Here is a 14,929-nt window from a genome sequence, read left to right on the forward strand (position 1 = left end):
GACCTCATGGTCTTCTATGGGAAAACCTTATGGTCTTCTATGAAAAGACCTCATGGTCTTCTATGAGAAGACCTCATGGTCTTCTATGAGAAGACCTCATGGTCTTCTATGATAAGACCTCATGGTCTTCTATAGGAAGACCTCATGGTCTTCTATAGGAAGACCTCATGGTCTTCTATGAGGAGGCCCTATGGTCTTCTATGAGAAGACCTTATGAGAAGACCTCATGGTCATATGAGAAGACCTCATGGTTTTCTATGAGAAATCCTCATGGTCTTCAATGAGAAGACCTCATGGCCTTCTATAAGAAGACTTCATGGTCTTCTATGGGAAGACCTTATGGCCTTCTATGGGAAGACCTTATGGTCTTCTATGAGAAGACGTCATGGTTTTCTATGAGAAGGCCCTATGGTCTTCTATGGGAAGACCTCATGGTCTTCTATGAGAAGGCCCTATGGTCTTCTATGGGAAGACCTCATGGTCTTCTATGGGAAGACCTCATGGTCTTCTATGGGAAGACCTCATGGTCTTCTATGGGAAGACCTCATTGTCTTCTATGGGAAAACCTTATGGTCTTCTATGAAAAGACCTCATGGTCTTCTATGAGAAGACCTCATGGTCTTCTATGGGAAGACCTTATGGTCTTCTATGAAAAGACCTCATGGTCTTCTATGAGAAGACCTCATGGTCTTCTATGAGAAGACCTCATGGTCTTCTATGAGAAGACCTCATGGTCTTCTATGGGAAGACCTCATGGTCTTCTATGAGAAGGCCCTATGGTCTTCTATGGGAAGACCTCATGGTCTTCTATGGGAAGACCTCATGGTCTTCTATGGGAAGACCTCATGGTCTTCTGTTAGAAGACCTCATGGTCTTCTATGAGAAGACCTCATGGTCTTCTATGAGAAGACCTCATGGTCTTCTTTGAGAAGACCTCATGGTCTTCTTTGAGAAGACCTCATGGTCTTCTATGAGAAGACCTCATGGTCTTCTATGAGAAGACCTCATGGTCTTCTATGAGAAGACCTCATGGTCTTCTATGAGAAGACCTCATGGTCTTCTACGGGAAGACCTCATGGTCTTCTATGAGAAGGCCTCATGGTCTTCTATGAGAAGGCCCTATGGTCTTCTATGGGAAGACCTCATGGTCTTCTATGGGAAGACCTCATGGTCTTCTATGGGAAAACCTTATGGTCTTCTTTGAGAAGACCTCATGGTCTTCTTTGAGAAGACCTCATGGTCTTCTATGAGAAGACCTCATGGTCTTCTATGAGAAGACCTCATGGTCTTCTATGAGAAGACCTCATGGTCTTCTATGAGAAGACCTCATGGTCTTCTATGATAAGATCTCATGGTCTTCTATAGGAAGACCTCATGGTCTTCTATGAGGAGGCCCTATGGTCTTCTATGGGAAGACCTCATGGTCTTCTGTTAGAAGACCTCATGGTCTTCTATGAGAAGACCTCATGGTCTTCTATGAGAAGACCTCATGGTCTTCTTTGAGAAGACCTCATGGTCTTCTATGAGAAGACCTCATGGTCTTCTATGAGAAGACCTCATGGTCTTCTATGAGGAGACCTCATGGTCTTCTATGAGAAGACCTCATGGTCTTCTATGGGAAGACCTCATGGTCTTCTATGGGAAGACCTCATGGTCTTCTTTGAGAAGACCTCATGGTCTTCTATGAGAAGACCTCATGGTCTTCTATGAGAAGACCTCATGGTCTTCTATGATAAGATCTCATGGTCTTCTATAGGAAGACCTCATGGTCTTCTATGAGGAGGCCCTATGGTCTTCTATGGGAAGACCTCATGGTCTTCTGTTAGAAGACCTCATGGTCTTCTATGAGAAGACCTCATGGTCTTCTATGAGAAGACCTCATGGTCTTCTTTGAGAAGACCTCATGGTCTTCTATGAGAAGACCTCATGGTCTTCTATGAGAAGACCTCATGGTCTTCTATGAGAAGACCTCATGGTCTTCTATGGGAAGACCTCATGGTCTTCTATGAGAAGGCCCTATGGTCTTCTATGGGAAGACCTCATGGTCTTCTGTTAGAAGACCTCATGGTCTTCTATGGGAAGACCTCATGGTCTTCTGTTAGAAGACCTCATGGTCTTCTATGAGAAGACCTCATGGTCTTCTATGAGAAGACCTCATGGTCTTCTTTGAGAAGACCTCATGGTCTTCTTTGAGAAGACCTCATGGTCTTCTATGAGAAGACCTCATGGTCTTCTATGAGAAGACCTCATGGTCTTCTATGAGAAGACCTCATGGTCTTCTATGAGAAGACCTCATGGTCTTCTATGATAAGATCTCATGGTCTTCTATAGGAAGACCTCATGGTCTTCTATGAGGAGGCCCTATGGTCTTCTATGGGAAGACCTCATGGTCTTCTGTTAGAAGACCTCATGGTCTTCTATGAGAAGACCTCATGGTCTTCTATGAGAAGACCTCATGGTCTTCTTTGAGAAGACCTCATGGTCTTCTATGAGAAGACCTCATGGTCTTCTATGAGAAGACCTCATGGTCTTCTATGAGGAGACCTCATGGTCTTCTATGAGAAGACCTCATGGTCTTCTATGCAGAGACCTCATGGTCTTCTATGAGAAGGCCCTATGGTCTTCTATTGGAAGACTTCATGGTCTTCTATGAGAAGACTTCATGGTCTTCTATGATAATATCTCATGGTCTTCTATGAGAAGACCTCATGGTTTTCTATGATAAGTCTTCATGGCCTTGTATATGAGACCTTATGACCTTCTATGAGAAGGCCCTATGGTCTTCTATGAGAAGGCCCTATGGTCTTCAATTAGAAGACCTTATGGTCTTCTATGGGAAGACCTCATGGTCTTCTGTGAGAAGACCTCATGGTTTTCTATGTGAAGACCTCATGGTCTTCTATGAGAGGACCTCATGGTCTTCTTTGAGAAGACCTCATGGTCTTCTATGAAGAGACCTCATTGTCTTCTATGAGAAGGCCCTATGGTCTTCTATGGGATGACCTCATGGTTTTCTATGAGAAGACTTCATGGTCTTCTATGATAATACCCCATGGTCTTCTATGAGAAGACCTCATGGTCTTCTATGAGAAGACATCATGGTCTTCTATGAGAAGATCTCATGGTCTTCTATGAGAAGACCTCATGGTCTTCTATGAGAAGATCTCATGGTCTTCTATGAGAAGACCTCATTGTCTTCTATGAGAAGACCTCATGGTCCCCTTTGAGGAGAATTCAGGTCCTCTTTAAGAATAACTCATGGTATTCTATGAGAAGACCTCATAATCTTGTAGAAAAGACATCATGGTCTTCTATAAGAAGATTTTTTCTTCTTTTTATACCCTCAGCATTTATGCATGCTAACGAGGGTATATACACTTTCATACGGCAAAATGGGCCTGATCGAAATAATGGTTTTAGACCCCAAGTTTGTTTGGACGAAATGTGTTTCAGACAATTTGGAGTCGATTGAGCAATGTCCGTCCGTCTGTCTGCCTGGTTGGCTGGAGCGCACGATAACTCTCGAATGGATTAACCGATTCGAGTTGGCTTTCGTAATATTTTGCCCAAACTTAGTTTAAGTTCGAAGATGGGCTATATCGGTCCACTCCTTCCGGTACCTCCCACACAAAAGTTCGAAAATGTTCGGAAAAATTGTGCGCACGATAACTCTTGAAGGGAGTAACCAATTTGGCCCATACTTTGCAAATCGTGAAATATCTACCAGACCTAGATAAGGTTCCAATATGGACTCAATCGCTCCACTCCTTCGGGTACCTCCCACACAAAATTGGGGTTAAGTTCAATTTGGGACCTGCTCTCGAATCGCTTTGATTTTTGTTTTAGCAACTTGTATTCACTGCCCCCCAGACGACGGAACAAGTTTCATCAGGGGCAAGTCCATACTTCCTGAGAAAATAGCCTGAAAGGTGCAAAAATCCCCTCTGACACGGTGTGTGTGGTTGGACCTCGAGATAATTCTCGAAAGCATTTGCCGATTCGGTCCAAAATTTGGCCTTCCTAATATTTTGTCCAAACATAGTTTAAATTCGAACATAAGCCATATCGGTCCACTCCTTCAGGTAACTCCCCCACAAAAGCTCAAAAATGTTCGGAAAAATTGTGCGCACGATAACTCTTGAAGGGAGTGACCGATGTAATCCATACTTTGCACATCCTAATATATCTACTAGATATATATCAGGTTCGAATATAGACTATATTTGTCTACTCCTTCTGGTACCTCTCACACAAAATTTCGGATAAGTTCACTTTAAGACCTGCTCTCGAATCACTTTGATTTTTGTTGAAGCGATTTGCATTCGCTACCACCATTACGACAGTAAAAGTTTTTTCATGGGCAAGTCCATATTTCTTGGGAAAACAACCCGATAGGTGTAAAAAACCCTATGTCACCATACACGCAGAGAAGAGATATTGTAGGAGCAATCATATTCTAAGAGCAAAATAGTGTATTTTAAAAATCTGAAAATATATATTGTTGGTGCAACAATATGTTTTGTGGCATTATGTTTTTGCTCTTAGAATATGATTGCTCCTACAATATCTCTTCTCTGCGTGTATGTGGCGGTCGAAGAGCAAGATAACTCTCGAACTGTTCAACCGATTTGGTCCAACATTTGGTCTTCGTCATATTATATCCAAACTTAGTTTCATGGGGCAATACCGGTCCACAACTTCCGGTACTTCTCCCCAATATTTAAAAAATGTCACTAAAATGCTGGGACGATATTACTTGAATGGGGCAACCAATTTGGTCCAAACTTTGGATCTCTTAATATTTTGTCAAAATTTAGTTTAACTTCTAAAATGGCCCATATCGGTCCTCCCTAAGGGTACTTCCCCCACGAAGGTTCAACGTTTCTGTCCTAGTGCAGTTAATTCCTAATCCACATTTTTTTCGGCAAGTTCAAATGTCCAATAAGGGCCACACAATTCTGAAGATACCTTAAATACATTCGATCTGTCCGTAGGTTAAAGTTTCACTTCACATTGGCTGAGGGTATATATCTGTCGGCAAAGTCGACTGACACTTTTTTACTTGTCTTATAAAAGATGGTAGATCTTCTCCTAGAAGACCGTGAATTTTCGACATTGAGAATTTTCTCAAAAAGTATCATTGTTCTTACCATAAAAGATCCTTGATATTCTCATAAAATATCGAGGATCTTCTTGTCGAAGATCTCGAATCTTCTTCTCAGATCTTGAATTTTCTCATTGAAGATCTTAAATTTTCTCATTGACGATCTTGAATTTTCTCATCGATGAAGTTTATAAATGGTCGATCTTTTCATAAGGAATCGTGGATCTTTCAGTAGAAGATTCTGGATCGTTGATCTTCTCAAAAAAGATCGTGAATCTTTCAGTAGAAGTTTGGTATCATAATAGATCGTGGATCTCCTCATCGAAGATCATTGATAGTCTTATAGAATCTCATGGATCTTCCCATAAGTGATAGTAGAGCTTCTCATAGAAAACCGTTGATCTCCTCCTAAAAGACTCGATAATTTCCTCGAAGATCGTTGATCTTCTCAAAAATTATGGCTGATCTTCTCATAAAAGATGTTTCAGTAGAAGATTAGGTATCATAATATACATATCGTGGATCTCCTCATCGAAGATCATTGATAGTCTTATAGAATCTCATGGATATTCCCATAGGTGATAGTAGATCTTCTCATAGAAGACCGTTGATCTCATCCTAAAAGATCTCATCATAATAGATCATAATAATAGATCGTGGATCTTGCAGTAGAAGATTTTGGATCGTGAATGGGCAATGGCTGATATTCTCAAAAATGATCGTGGATCTTTTCATAAAAGATCATTGATCTTCTTGTCGAAGATCGTGGATCTGCTCATCGAAAATCCTTGACCGTCTTATAGAAGGTTATGCAACTTCCTATAGAAAATCGTGGATCTTCTCATTGAAGATCGTTGATCTCCTCCTAAAAGACTGTTGCTAATCTCCTCGAAGATCGTTGATCTTATCCAAAATGATGGTTGATCTTCTCATAAAAAATGTTTCAATAAAAGATTTGGGATCATAAAAGATCGTGGATCTTACAGTAAAAGATTTTGGATCGTGGAGTGGCAATGGTTGATATATTCTCAAAAATGATCGTGGATCTTTTGATAAAAGATAGTGGATCTGTTCATAAAAGATCGTTGATCTTCTTATCGAAGATCGTGGATCTGCTCATCGAAAATCATTGACCGTCTTATAGAAAGTTATGCAACTTCCTATAGAAAATCGTGAATCTTCTTATAGAAGACCGTTGATCTCGTCCTAGAAGATTGTAGACATTCTCCTCGAAGATCGTTGATTTTCTCAAAAATTATGGTTGATCTTCTCATAAAATATCTGTATAAATATATTACAGATTCCGAATTAGTTTGATATTATAATTTTTTAACAAATAGTCAAATAGAAAATTGTCTCCGCAAGAAACTTTATTTTTATACCCTCCACCATAGGATGGGGGTATATTAAGTTCGTCACTATGTTTGTAACTACTCGAAATTATCATTGTAGACCCCACAAACTATATATATTCTTGATCAGCGAGCTATTCTACATCGATATAGCCATGTCCGTCCGTCTGTCCGTCTGTGGAAATCACTCTAGCGTCCGAACGGATTGGCGTAGGTGGATGAAATTTTGGGAAAATCTATTATATGTACGTAGGACTTTTGGTATTGAAAGCGGGCTATGTAGGTCCACGCTTTCGTATAGTCCCCATACAAAATGACGCGTGACTCGTCGTCGTTTTAAGGCATTTTTAAGATATTTGTCCCATTTACCACCGAATTGGTTGTAGTTTGGTATTTTGTGTCTCCAGAGACCAAAAAACATTTCTACCAAAGTTGGTTTATATAGGTCCACGTTTTGGTATAGCCCCCATATAACGCCCCATATAAAGTACGCGTCATTTTAATATATTTTGAATGTATTAGTCCCATTTGACAACAGAATCGGTTGTAACTTTGTATTTTGTGTTTCCAGAGGCAAAGAAACATTTATACCATAAATTGTTTATATAGGTCCACGTTTTAATATAGCCCCCATAGGACGATATCTCCCGATTTTCGGTATTTTGAAGGTTTTGGCCTCATTATCACACCGAGATGGCTGAAATTTGGTATTAAGTCTTCGTTTGGGGTTTAAAACTTTCCCCCAGAAATTTGTAGGTATAGGTCCACGCCATCATATCGCCCCCATAGAACAGTACCTTCCGATTTTCAATATTTTGAAGGTTGTGGCCACATTAATCCACTGAAATGGTTGAAATTTGTGGTGGAGGGTATAAAAAGTTCGGCCCGGCCGAACTTAACGCTTTTTCTACTTGTTTATTGCTTAAATTTAATGTTGAACATTGGCGTATACGTGTGGTCGTTAATTATACGCCCCTATTATAATAAATGAAATAAAAGCCAATTGTCTTTTTTCTCAGAACCTCTTTCATGCTGCAGAAGCCATTATGATTTTGTTTATTACTTTTTAATTAAATATTGCAATATTTATGGCAAACAAAATTGAAAAAAAAAACACTTTGTATGGATTATTTCTTGACATGTTCTAAAGGTGAAAGAAAAATACACAGTTGACGTTAAATTAATTTAACAAAAACAAAATAAGCAAATGAAGCGTGTGAAGCGTTGGATTCTTGGCACCTATTTCAAATTTGATTTTGTTCACATTTTCAGCAAACAAACAAAAAATACACAAATAAAATAAAAGATGAAAAAATAATTCTCAAAACTACGTAATAAAATTCAAAACAGACACACAAATGGCTACTGTTTTCTGTTATACCCATTTCATTCTAAGGTCAATGGCGAAACAATATTTGATAATTCCCTAGCTTTCGTTTCATTATTTTGCTTGCCCACTTTCTCCTTCACTGTTTGCGCGAATTCTGATTCTGTTTCGTATTCTTCTTCTTCTTTATTTTTATATGAATGAAATGAATAAAAATATTTCAGGACGACGACGACAACAAAAACAAAACACATTTGCCAATTTGTTCAGTTTTTCTTTAAAACTCATTAAAAGAACATTGCCGACGACGACGTGTTTCTTGTTTCGTTTCGTATTTGTTCCATTTTGTTCTTGAATTTTGGTTGTTTTCTTAATTTCCAAATAAAAAAGATTCTGGAATAAAAACATGTATTGCTAAAAAAGAATTGCGAAAAAACACTTGGCCAGAAATATGATTTTACCAACATTTCAATTGGTGGCCAATGTTGTCAAGCAAATGTGCGTTTTACAAAGAGAAAGGCAATTAAAACAAACAAATCGTTTAACGAAATACAATGCCCGTCTAACATCAGCCATAGAATTGTTATGTTCCAATAACAATCTCTTGAGACCATTGGCCATTTTGCCGCCATCAGCTCCAACCGCAACACCTTCACCAAAACCCTCAACTTTAAAAAGAAACGCAGCAGCAGTAGCATCTCTACAGCCACCCGCAAAAAGAAATGTAGGTGTTTTTGTGTTTTTCTTCTTCTTTTCTGGTGATATGACAGTGATGTGGAAAAAGAGAGGGACGTGTAGCTAAAGTCCATGTGTGCTTTTGTGTGTTTATAATTTGTTAAAGAAGACTCTTCTTGTTTCCATTGCATTCCCTGATCATAAATCAATTTCATTTGTTGTCACTACAATGAGTCTCGTTATTTTTGTGTGTGTATAAGTGTGTGTTTGTGTTAACTTATCTCAAATTGTTTACCACTTTTTTGAATTTGTGATTTACCCTCTTCCTAATTTTTATTGTCTTTCATTTGTTAATACATAATTGTTACACGTTTGCTCTCATAATGAGTGATGTGTGTGTGTGGGGAAAACTTTTATAATTAACTTAGTTTGTAGTGCCAAAGAGGAACAATAACAACTGTAACAACAATAATTAAAAATCCAATTATTGTTTAATAAACACTGAGAACTGAAAGAGCAAAGCTTGTCCACCCACCACAGCTCCCTCTCAAACACATTGTAACCCCGTTGTCCTCTCATATTCAACACTTATATATATAATTGTTCCACAACATCCCATAGGGACAAGGGAGACTTCTCTCATATCAATGAGTGCACCCCGATTCATATTAGCTCAATGATATGGGACCTACAGTTTATCGCCGAGTCCGAACGGCGTGTCTAAGACACCACTTTTGTAGAGAAGTTTTACATGGCTGAAATACTCAGGAAATGTCGCCAACATTACTGAGGGGTATTTTGCCACCGTTGAAAAGTGTTTTGATGTTGCCTGGCCGGGGAATCGAACCCACGACCTTATGTGTGCAAGGCGGGTGTGCATACCATTGCACCACGGTGGCACCCCATATTCAACACTTAAACAAATTAAATATTAGTAGTCGCAGGGTGAAAACTTTCATAAGTCATTTTTGAATTTTTTTGTAGAGAAAAGAGAGGATGAAGGTAGCCCCATCCCCGCTCTTGGCCTAAAATCAAATAATTGTTAAAAAAAGTTTTTCACGGTGTGACTATCGAGTAATGTATTGCTTACTTAAGAGGCTAAACCAAACTTGCATTAGGTTTCCAAAGGGCAGATAATAATATAAATATATTCACACATTCTGATATATGTCGTTTTATGTATAGCGGGTCATCTCTGTGCACATTTGTATCGCATAAAAAATCGTGGATCATTTCATAGAAGATCCTGGATTTTCTCATAGAACGTTATAGATCATCTTCTAAAGATATTAGATCTTCTTCCAGGGAATTCGTGGACCAAACTTGAGGGATATTTACATCGAAGATCGGGGATTTTCTCATGAAAAATCTCATCGAAGAACATGGTTCTTTGCATCGATATCAAGTATCTTTTTATAGAAGATCAGGGATATGCATATCGAAAATCAAGAATCTTCATATCGAAGATCAGGGATCTTCTTATATTAATGATGGATCTTCACATCGAAGATCAGGGATTCGAGCCAAATCACATATCTTCTCCTAAAAGTCTTTGACTTTTCTCCTAAAAGATCGTTAATGCTCTCCTAGAAGATTTCGGATTTTCTCATAGAAAATCGTGCATCTTCTTCTTGAAGACAGATGATCGTTTCATAGAAGATCATGGATCTTCTCTAAGAAGGTTGTGGATCTTCTCCTTGAAGATAGTGTATCTTCTCCTAGAAGATTTTGGATCTTCTACTATAAGATTTACGATCTTCTATGAGAAAAACGTAGATCTTCTTATAGGAGATCGTGCATCATCTTCTCAAAGAAGATCGTGAATCTTCTCATAGAAGATCATCGATCTTCTGATAGCAGTTTGTGAATCTTCTCCTAGAAAATTGTGGATATTCTTCTAGAAAATCCATGATCTTCTTCGAGAAGATATCAGAGGTTCTCCTAGAAGAGAGATCATGTAACTTCTCATAGAAGATCGTGGATCTTCTCCTAGAAGATCATTGATATTCTCACAGCAGAAGATCGGGGATCTGCTCATAGAAGATCGTGGAACTTCTCTTAGAAGATCGTTGATATTCTCACAGAAGATCGGGGATCTGCTCATAGAAGATCGTGGAACTTCTCACAGAATATCGTGGATCTTCTCGTAAAAGATCGTGGATATTCTCCTTGAATATCGTGGGTCTTCTCCCAGAATATCATGGATCTTCTCCTAGAAGATGGTTGATCTTCTCACAGAAGGTCGAGGATCTGCTCATAGAAAATCGTGGAATTTCTCTCAAAAGATCGTTGATATGCTCACAGAAGATCGGGGATCTGCTCATAGAAGATCGTGAAACTTCTCTTAGAAGATCGTTGATATTCTCCTAGAAGATCGTGTATCTTCTCCTAGAAGATCGTGGATCTTCTCTTAGAAGATCGGGGATATTCTCCTAGAAGATCGTGAATCTTCTCAAAGAAGATCGTGGATCATCTCTTAGCAGATCATGAATCTTCTGATAGAATACCGCGAATCTTCTCCTAGACAATAGTTGATGATCTTCTAGAAAAGATTTGGGATTTTCGCATAGAAGATCATGGATCTTTTCATAGGAAATCGTGCATCTTCTCATAGAAGATTGTGGATCTTCTCCTAGAAGATAGTGAATCTTCTCCTAAGAAGATCTAAAAGATCGTGAATCTTCTTCTAAAAGATCGTGGATCTTCTCCTAGAAGATTGCGGATTTTCTCCTAAAAGATCGTGGATCTTCTCCTAGAACATCGTGGATCTTCTCCAAGAAGATCGAGGATTTTCTCTTAGAAGAACGTGGATCTTCTCATTAAAGATTGTTAATATTCTGATAGAAGATTGAGATTCTTCTCCTAGATGATTGCGGATCTTCTCCTAGAAGATCGTTGATCTTCTCCCAGAATATCGTGGATCTTCTCCTAGAAGATTGCGGATCTTCTCCTAGAAGGTCGTTGATCTTCTCCCAGAATATCGTGGATATTCTCCTAGAAGATCGTTGATCGTCTCCTAGAAGATCGTTGATCGTCTCCTAGAAGATCGGTGATCTTCTTCTGGAAGATCGGTGATCTTCTAATGGAAGATCGTGGATGTTCTAATAGAAGATTCTAATAGAAGATCGTGAATCTTCTCCAAGAAGATCGAGAATTTTCTCTTAGAAGACCGTGGATCTTCTCATTAAAGATTGTGAATCTTCTCCTAGAAGATTGTGGATCTTCTCCTAAAAGATAGTGAATGTTCTCCTAAATGATCGTGCATCTTCTTCTAAAAGATCGTATATCTTCCCATTGAAGATCGTGGATATACTCCTGGAAGATCGTGGATCTTCTCCTAAAAGATTGCGGAGCTTCTCCTAGAAGATCGTTGATCTTCTCCCAGAATATCGTGGATATTCTCCTAGAAGATTGTTGATCTTCTCCTAGCAGATCGTAGATCTTCTCCTAGCAGATCGTAGATCCTCTCCTAGAAGATCGTTGATCTTCTCCTAGAAGATCGTTGATCTTCTCCTAGAAGATCGTTGATCTTCTCCTAGAAGATCGGTGATGTTCTCCTAGAAGATTGCGGAGGTTCTCCTAGAAGATCGTTGATCTTCTCCCAGAATATCGTGGATATTCTCCTAGAAGATTCTTGATCTTCTCCTAGAAGATCGTAGATCTTCTCCTAGAAGATCGTAGATCTTCTCCGAGAAGATCGTTGATCGTCTCATAGAAGATCGTTGATCGTCTCCTAGAAGATCGTTGATCTTCTCCTAGAAGATCGTTGATCTTCTCCTAGAAGATCGGTGATCTTCTCCTAGAAGATCGGTGATCTTCTAATGGAAGATCGTGGATGTTCTAATAGAAGATCGTGGATCTTCTAATAGAAGATTGTGAATCTTCTCCAAGAAGATCGAGAATTTTCTCTTAGAAGACCGTGGATCTTCTCATTGAAGATTGTGAATCTTCTCCTAGAAGATTGTGAATCTTCTCCTAGAAGATTGTGGATCTTCTCCTAAAAAATAGTGAATGTTCTCCTAAATGATCGTAAATCTTCTTCTAAAAGATCGTGGATCATCTTCTAACAGATCGTAGATCTTCTCATTGAAGATCGTTGATCTTCTCCCAGAATATCGTGGATCTTCTAATAGAAGATCGTGGATGTTCTAATAGAAGATCGTGGATATTCTCCTAGAATATCGTGAATATTCTGATAGAAAGTCGTGAATCTTCTCCTAGACAATTGTTGATGCTTGATCTTATTGGAGGATCTCCTAGAAGATGATGATTTCCTAGAAGATCTTGGATCTTCTTCTAGAAGATAGATGATCTCCTAGAAGATCTTTGATCTTCTTTGATGTTCTCAGAATATCGTGGATCTTACAGACGTTTGTGGACCTTCTCGTGGATTTTCTCCTAGAAAACCGTGGATCTACTCCTAGAAGATCGTTGATCTCCTAGAAGATCGTGGGTCTTCTCATAGAATATCGTGGATCTTCTTCTAGAAGACCGTCAATCTTCTGATAAAAGATTGTGGATCTTCTCCTCGAAGATCGTTAATCTTCTGATTGTAGATTGTGAATCTTCTCCTCGAAGATCGTGGATCTTCTTGTAGAAGATCGTCGATATTCTCCTAGAAGATCGTGGGTCTTCTCCCAGAATATCATGGACCTTCTCCTAGAAGATCGTGGATATTCTCCAAGAAGATCGAGGATTGTCTCTTAGAAGATCGTGGATCTTCTCATTGAAGATTGTTAATCTTCTGATAGAAGATTGTGAATCTTCTAGAAGATTGTGAATCTTCTTCTGGAAGATCGTGGAAAGTTATTGATCTTCCAATATGATCGTAGATCTTCTCATAGAAGAAACTATTGATGTTTTAATAGAAGATTCTGTATCGTTGATAATTCTAGATCTTTGATCTAAAACGTCGTGCGTGGATCCTCTCCTAGAAGATCCTTTATCTTCTCCCAGAAGGATTTTCACCTTTAACATTGTGAATCTTCTCATTAAAAGTCATGAATTTTCCCATAGAAGATTGTGGATCTTCTACTAGAAACTTATATAAGTTCTTAAAAATTTGCTGAACTTCTCCTAGAACATCGTGGATCTTCTCATCAAAGATTATTAATCCTTTCACGGAAAGTCATGAATCTTCTCCTAGATCAGTGTAGATCTTCTCCTAGAGAATCATTGATCTTCTCCTGTATATTTCTTCTAGTAAAAGAATGTGGGTCTTCCAGTAGATGATTCCGGATTGGTGATCTCCTAAAAGTCAGGAAAGATCAACGGTCTTTTCATTGGAGATCAACGATCTTATCATCGACGATCATGGATAGTCATATCGAAGATCAGGGATCATTAAAGGATCAAAGATCGTGGCTATTTTCATAGAAGATTGTATATCTTCTACTAGAAAATCGTGGATTTTCTCATAAGAATCGAGGATTTTCTAGTTGATATTCTAGCAGAAAATAGTATATATTCTTCTAGAAAATCGTAGATCTAGGTGACACGTTAGGTTTTCATCTGCTCCCATGATTATTTGGTAGTATCCTCCATAAATCTGTTAATAACCCAAAGAAACCAAGTTCACACACGGTTTGAAACACCATTATGATCTATCAACGAATAGCAGCGATCTTATTTTCGCTGAATGCATTAAACATTCATCCTTTCCAGGATTTAGCGTAAAAGAAGAGAATCTGGTCTATGGTGGGTGTTACCAGGTCTAAAACCGCATTAACCCTTATATAGGCGTCATATGCCGGTACCTGCTAATGTAAAAAATTTTAATAGGCTTCGTCCACTCGTTATGTATTATTGGTTGGAATAGAAAATTTTTGCACGTCTTTATGAGGGAATATACATTGTGATATTGACTTTTTCCGAATATTTCTCTCTAGCATTACACGTTGGTACTGACTACAGGTTAGCCATATATGCAGCGTTCTTCTGTATGGCACCTCCGTTAGCTGATGTTCGTTGGTAAATTGTGTATGTTTATGGAGTCGGACGATTCCTTATCAGTTCTCTTTCACATTGTCGGGACAAGGTAGACTTATAAGAAAATCATAACCACCTCCGATTGATTCGGATTTTTCTACCTTTCGGCATTTCGCCTATTCGACGCGAAATAAAGACGTGCGCGAACCTTGTCCGAATCCTTTAATATATCACTACATGATCATGCAAGCATTTGAAACCACTATCCCGCGCCTCTTGTAGTGGAATAATATCAGCTTTGTACCTTTTAAATACCTCTGTCAATTCGGAAACTACTTTAACGTGCTCCCCTTATTCGTTTAATTCATAGTAAGGTGTTTTTGTAAGGCTAAGATACTAACCAGAAGTCTCTATTCAAGTATTTGATGTTGTCACTGTTTACTTCAGACGAAAAAAAGGACTAAGAAAAGTCGTATACTTCTCATCATTGTTATTAAACAATATCGTTTATTAGTAACTATCATCCGCACGTTGCACTTTAGG

The 14,929-nt window shown here is 38.7% G+C and overlaps 1 protein-coding gene across 50 annotated transcripts in view; it reads left to right on the forward strand.

Moving 5' to 3' along the window:
- Nucleotides 1-14,929, forward strand: part of Pkn (serine/threonine-protein kinase N) — a 297,850-nt gene that overhangs the window by 267,090 nt on the left and 15,831 nt on the right. The window lies entirely within an intron of this gene.

The sequence above is a fragment of the Musca autumnalis genome, unplaced genomic scaffold (assembly GCF_047663935.1).
Source record: "Musca autumnalis isolate F117 unplaced genomic scaffold, ASM4766393v1 scaffold_5, whole genome shotgun sequence".
Classification (NCBI taxonomy): domain Eukaryota; kingdom Metazoa; phylum Arthropoda; class Insecta; order Diptera; family Muscidae; genus Musca; species Musca autumnalis.